The sequence below is a fragment of the Anneissia japonica genome, unplaced genomic scaffold (assembly GCF_011630105.1).
Source record: "Anneissia japonica isolate Jap-2015-1 unplaced genomic scaffold, ASM1163010v1 scaffold573_len2283161_cov171, whole genome shotgun sequence".
NCBI lineage: Eukaryota > Metazoa > Echinodermata > Crinoidea > Comatulida > Comatulidae > Anneissia > Anneissia japonica.
Genome location: NW_022719802.1, coordinates 2,175,260 through 2,180,963, shown reverse-complemented (window position 1 = coordinate 2,180,963; position 5,704 = coordinate 2,175,260).

Genomic DNA, 5,704 nt, shown 5'->3' with positions numbered 1-5,704 from the left:
CTGTATATATATGTATGTATATATATATATATATATATACATATATTATCACTCTAGCTTATACTATTGTAGAGCTTATCTTTATAATTTTTTTCAAGACGCACTATATCTATATAAATTATATGCCTTATACAATAGTGTGGTGTGTGACCGACGTCGAGTAAAGACGTGTTCTGTGGAGCTCCCTAGGCCCTCTTTCTTTTTCATTTGGAAGCATGTATAGTGCGTTGAAAGGGTCTGATCCCTGGAACGTTTGAACATTTGAAGGGCACTCCCTGAGCCTAGCTATTTTATACATTTTATACTGAGGCTTTATTGCGTTTTCTAAAGTATTTTATCGCTGAAGTTTTATTCGTTTTTTATCCTGTTAGTACTTCGTTGGATTTTTGTACATTTTTAAAATTGTTATTTGTATTTTGCTGAGGATTTGCAATGTGGAACTGTAAGTGTTTTAAAACTAAATACTTCATGTTTACTGTTTGCCTTCTGGCCATCCTTAGTGATAGTGGAATATCCAGTGATGAACATCCTATTCAAGTATGTTTTATGTCATATACTGATATTAATTTAACTAGCTACACCATCATGGCTGAATTTGAATTTGAATCCTGCGCCATTAATAACAACACGTCATTGTGCAATGCTATGCAGATTTACATATTCACTGAGAGGCCTGGGTCTACCTATAACCTAAAGGTGCTCTCCAACTATACAGTAGTCCCTGTTGATCTGGATCACGATGGACTATGTTCTAGTTTTGCTTACAACTGCTGTCGTCCTCAGTTATTTAGGAGACGATACCATCGAAAAAAGAAGTTATCTAGACCAGTTGCTTACTACGCTAATCACTATGCTTTTGATCGCTTACTCCAAAGTACTGACGGTGACATACATCCTAACCCGGGTCCGGAGAGTGACCACCAGAGTCGAGTAAAAAAAGCTGTGTCCTGTTTATACTTCAATGCCAGAAGTATTGTAAATAAACTTGTGGATTTTCAAGCACTTCTCGAAACGGAGAAGTTACAAGTTGTTCTCTTAACAGAAACATGGATGGATTCTTCAGTATAACCGAGGCATACGTGGAATCGCATCAATTGCATTAATTTCATTGATAATTCTGATCACTATATATATATATATATATATATATATATATATATATTTATATACAATAGGCCTATATTTATAAATAAGGTATAATATTAGATGAATAGTAATAATTCTAATAGTAGTAGTAGTTATAATATTATAGGCCTATATTTATAAATAAGGTATAATATTAGATGAATAGTAATAATTCTAATAGTAGTAGTAGTTATAATAATAATAAAATAATAATAATAGCAATAGTAGTACGCGAATATTATAATATAATATTCACGTACTATAATAATAATTATTATTATTAATAGCATATAATAGACCTATACATTCATATTATATAATAGTGAATTAAAACATAAACAACAAATATTTTTAAATACTGAAGTTGATCAATATAATTTATTTTAACATGTATTTAGAATAATGCGTCTTAAATAGGGTTAATATCAGTGAATACCAAATATTATGTCATTCGATATTACGAGAGTGAGGTATATGCATAACATATTAAGCGACGCTATAAATACTACAAGCTATTGTTGCACATGCTAAAATCTAAGCAGTTAACGAGCTGGAGAGGACGTAGATAGCTCGCATATGCATCATCTCGTATAAATAAACCTGTTTTACAATCACTCATATTGATCGCTGATGGCTTACGCTCTACGGCATTTTCTGTGACGTCATACTCGGCTCAGGGATCGTACGCGCTTTTGTTCGGACGAGTTGACGTCGTTTCATTTCGATGTCGATGTTTTATATATACCATTAATAATTTAAGTAGAATTGAAGTGTGACGTGGACCGGTGATGCGTTCTTTATTGGTTACCACTGTAAGTTGATTACATTTGCTGGTAAAACAGAATTCAACTCAGTGTATTATAATTACAAAGCGATAGAGGGCGCGACTCAGTAAAACCCATCTTCCCACACATTCGTCAAAATATGCATCACTGCAGGCCTACTGCAACAAGCGGAGCCATGGGACAAGACGCCAGGATACGCAGGTCTATATATATATAGGCCTATACAGTATATATATATATATTATTATTATTATTATTATTATTATTATTATTATTATTATTATATATATATATATTATTATTTATATTATTTATATATTATTATATATATATATATATATACATATAGGCCTATACAGTATATATATATATATATATATTCCTCTTATACACATCTAGATGTGTATAAGAGACAGTTATATAGGTTAAAGCGTAAGTCTGAACGTAAAATGTCGGCAAAATATTTTTAGCTCAAATCTTTTTTCGGCAAATTGGCCTGTCGGGGACCTTTTGACCGAAAGTACTTTCCAAACACCATATCATCATTACGCACAGGCAGGCTTGGCGTAAATATATGCAGCTAATTTCAAACTAGAACAAATGAGCAACGCATGTTGCTTAAATGTGTAAAAGACGGGTTACAGAAACTGGGTAAAAGTTTTGAAAGGGCCGGGACATCCCGATTAAGGGGGACACTACTCAGGGGAAACCCCTATTGAGTGGACACATTTTTGGTCCGCAAGATGTCCTATTAATAGGGACATCAAAATACTAGTGCATATGCCCAATAGGTAATTGGAAGAGCCATGTTAGTCGTTTCAGTCGTATGTAGAATAAGAGACAAATAATAACAAACAAATAATCCAAAATACCGTAACAAATTTATTTCATTAGCTTCTGAAATAATTTCACATTGTAATAAATATTAGGTTATTGAAAATGCAATACTAAATATCTAACAAACGGTCCATATTTTTCTTAATCTTCGTTGTTCCTAATGCTTTTGATTTTTCACGATTCGAAAACACACTTTGAGATAAAATTGTAGAAAAAATGATGATTGGTATGATGACGTAACAATTTATGGTTCAGAACAAAATATGGTCAGAACAAAACAATACATTTCCAAATGAAATTCGTACATGACCTTGCATCACCTCAATTGCAATTTGGTTTTATAAGCTTCAAAATGCACTATTTTTAGCAACGTACCATGTTTTCGAATACTTTAAAAAACATTTTTCTTTAAGTAAACGGGTAGGAATTGCAGTGCCGTAGCAACGAGTCCTTGGACTTTTTTTTTAAAACCTTCTGGTCCTTAAAAAGTTCCACTCGTCCTATTCAAAGTCAAAGTAAAATGTATTCACCCAGAGATGAAGCTTGCATTGCTTGTTTTCAGTATAAAAACATTAAAATTGTTGTGGATAAAAAGCTATATTGTTAGTACTAGTTCTTTAGCCATTCTAGCACTACAAACATATTGGTAAAATATATGAAATTCGTTAATATATGTATAGACACAAATAGACTCATGATCAATTTCCTTTTGGACGAAAGACTTCCGACTTCACTGGATTAAGACGAACATTTTATAAAAAGAGGCATATTCCAAAATACGTAATGTTTGTAAAGAAATCGACAAGGAAATGCTGTTGAAAAATTATACAGGCAACAAAACACAAGTAAAAGTATGGATATCAAAACACATTAAAAAATAGTAAAACAACACATTATCGTAATAAAAATAAACAGTATGAAAAAAAAAATATACTAGTAAAATTGAACGATCAAAAGTTGTTTGACAATGCAATGGCAAGACAGGCCAACATTAAAATACCATTTAATTTACACAGATTTTTTGTGATAATTCAGTGAGGAGGTAATCCGACCAAGCCCAACAGAGAGGCTTTACAAAGACAATATAGGCCAACACTAAAACACTGTTAAATTCACACAGCGTTTTCTTGTTAATACAGTAAGGGTGCAAATCAATCCAGCCAAACAGAGAGGCAAATTCGAAAAATAATTATGGATGAAAGTCTTGAGACCTCCAGCGGTATATGAGGGCCCTGGTTTTGGCCAGTAGCTCACAAACAGGCCATTGGGGAAATCATGAGCTTTTTTAATGTTGAAAACATTGTCGATGTAAGCTTTATCCACGCAGTACCGAGTGGAGTGTGGGAAAGTCCCTGAAATCAATTTTAAAATTATGATGATATTATTCATGTTGCCTCAGAAGCGAAAATAAAATATTTTGCCTGAAAAAGCTGGTGGGTTTTGTATCGCATTACCAACAAATTGAATATATAAACAACAGTACCGGTACTTATTATCCGTGAAATGGCTTCAAAAGTCAAGAAATTAAGTTGGCTCGTATACAAAAAATAAACAATAAAAAGTACATAGGCCTATAAGACAAGAAAATAGAAATTAACAACAGTGCTAGAAATTTATTATTTATATATTTCTTTATATTGTGTTCACGATACTACGCAGTAAAACCTAATTTGAATATTATTTATAAACCAATTTATCATCATTATCATCATCTGCGTCAATCAGGTCTTGGTCGACCCCTGGTGACATCAAACATGACTTTCCTCCACGAAGATCTCGTCTGTGTCAAGTGCTTTAGATCGGCAAGACTCCTTCCTGTACTAGTGGTGATTTCCAGCATCCATCGTGTACGCTGACGTCTCCATCGCACCTGCTCCATCATCATCTGCGTCTATCAGATCGTGGTCGACCCCTTGTGACTTCAAGCATGATTTTCCTCCACAGAGATTTCGTCTGTGTCAAGCACCAAAGCCTTGCCAAGACTTTCTCTCCGCATCGCACTGCCGAAAAAAAGAAAGCTTTGTGGGTTTATTATTGAAATAACCTCTTCATTGGGAACTATGTGTCCACGAAATATGTAGTAGACGCCTCCAGCACCACAGTTCGAATGCATTCATCTTTCTCTGATCCTGTCATTCAGTTTCAGGGTCAAATCAGTGGCGGATCCAGGAATTTGAAATAGAGGGGGCCCGGAGAGGGACATTCACAGGTGGAGGGTCTATACTACCTCAGTAACACCATGGTTGGGGCAGAGGTAAGATTTATGATTATGACACCTATGGCCAGAAATGGCACTCTTAGACTCAAAATTTTAGTCGAATTTTCTTTTTTGCATTTTGACAAATTTAGGGGAGGGGGCTGGCTGGGCCCCTTTGAATCCGCCTATGCAAACACTCTGCACCATAAAGTACCACCGGGAAGCAGGGGTGTATCGTATCTAGGATTTTTCCTGGGTGGGTCGTGATCATAATTTTTGGACCTTTTCAGTGGAAGACAGGAAAATCGATTACAGTGCCACCAGCTTAAAATGGCAGGCTCAGTTTCAGAATTGTTGGAATTGAGTTCGAACTAACCTCCATCCCTTCTCGAGGCCTACACATACTTATCGATAGTAGGCCTATAAGCTAGTGCTACCAGTGGGGAAACCAGCAGTATAGAAGCTTTGCCGAAAGCTCATGAAGGCAATCATTCATATCACATGGATATATTCCGGTTATTGACTTTTAAACGCTATCAAGATTTCTGGTAATCTGAATGTATTGAATTAATTGTAAAGCTTTGATGTGTTCGAATTATGCAATAATAACCATGACGTTATCGATGATGTTATCATGCGTTTTTCTTGTACGGAAATCCTTACTGGTACTTCAATCCAGGGTCGCTGTACAGGATATAATGACGTAGGTATTAATGCTCTAAACATGCAGAAGATGTACACAATGCGATCGTAATGTTAG